This window comes from Schistocerca americana, chromosome 6 (genome assembly GCF_021461395.2).
Source record: "Schistocerca americana isolate TAMUIC-IGC-003095 chromosome 6, iqSchAmer2.1, whole genome shotgun sequence".
In the NCBI taxonomy this organism is placed as follows: Eukaryota; Metazoa; Arthropoda; class Insecta; order Orthoptera; family Acrididae; genus Schistocerca; species Schistocerca americana.
In genome coordinates, this window is record NC_060124.1 from 496,120,349 (window position 1) to 496,121,951 (window position 1,603).

Consider the following 1,603-nt stretch of genomic DNA (forward strand, 5'->3'; position numbering starts at 1 on the left):
AGAGCGTGACCTTCCAGAAATACAGACTCTAAGAATTCAATTAAAATACACTGAACTTCAAAACATTAAAGGCGCCAGTGACAAAGATTAAATTACAGGGCTTACTGTGTACCAAAATCCTCAGACAGTAACTGACAAGCACCAAGACTTCTTCCTGAGAATCTGCCTTCAGAAAGTTGGGTTTTACATTGGATACTAGTCCCAACAGGTCTTTTTGCTAATTCCGATAGAATAAACTGATTTAAGTTTTGAAACTCTGTAATAGCGAAACAACTATTTTAACACTCATACAAATGCCTTAGACACAACTGCAAATAATTTAAGGTAAATAAACAACCATGTATGTTTCGCATCGCTTAATTGCATGGACGGATTTAGCAATAAATAATCGGTTGTTACATGTCCCCTTTTATCAAATAGCACGCCTTTAACTGAATGGCAACTCTGGTATCTTAGAGAAGAGGCCGTTTATGGAAAAATACCGCCTGACTGGTGCAATAGTTTGCCACAGTTAAATCACTCAAAGCACACACACATTACCGCAGACGCTCCCTTAGAACTTTTTTAAAAAATTTACAGCAGTGATGGGGCACTAGCACTGCTAATTTCAGTCGCCGTAGGTGCACCTCAGTTTATTAGCTAATACAGCACACAAAGAAACTCATCTGTGTGATGGTTATAAAGGCCACGCGGTCTCCCAATGGCACCTTCGTGGTGAAATAACCTTGCCCCACCAAATTGATTTTCCCACAACAGCAATTTGAGACGCCTTGAAGGAAACAACTTTGCCTGTGGCTATGCTTCACGTAGCCACCTATAAACAGGAAAACTCGCTGTCCTTCCAAATCAACAGTCTCCACTGTCCAGGACAACCTTGTGTCCCGGATGCTAGCGAACCGCCCACCATTGTCCGGCCCATCATCAACCTTCACACTTGCGTGACGTCTCCAAACAGCCCAATCAGCAGTAAAATACTCTTGCAGCGTGCCAGAAAACTTAGTCATAGCAACGCCGCTGGAATCCCCAAAATATTTCGAGAAAAATATGTCAGAAACATATAACAAAGTTTCAAAAGGAGTATTAGCTGTTTCTTCTCTTAGGAAGGCTGCTAATATATATGGAATGAATCTGATGATGATACTGCGATTCTGTCTATAAACGAAAACTGATTCTTCTGGTAATGACATGTATAGTTACGCTAATTCTACACTTTAATTAGCCAAGATAACATTAATTTGTATAAAGAAATTGAGAGAATATTTTAACATGGTTTAGTTTTCTGATTTATTTCTAACAGCCATCACAAACGTAGTGAAATAATACACAATGTAATTTTTAAAACAATAATTATAAAGTCTATTAGCACCACTTAATGGCGATATCAATGACATATAATACAGTTCTCAATTTCAGAACCTAATGGAGCTGTGACTAAGGTTGTAAACAAGAAGTACTGCCAGACTTTGTTAGAAGAGAAGATGCGATTCAAGAAGCACGCACCCATCTTTCCATTAGACCTTTTTCTCAGTCACTACAGAGACTGAGGCAGCTGTTCTGAAAGGATACGAAGACTACCAAGATCAAGAAGGCTAACATGCTACAG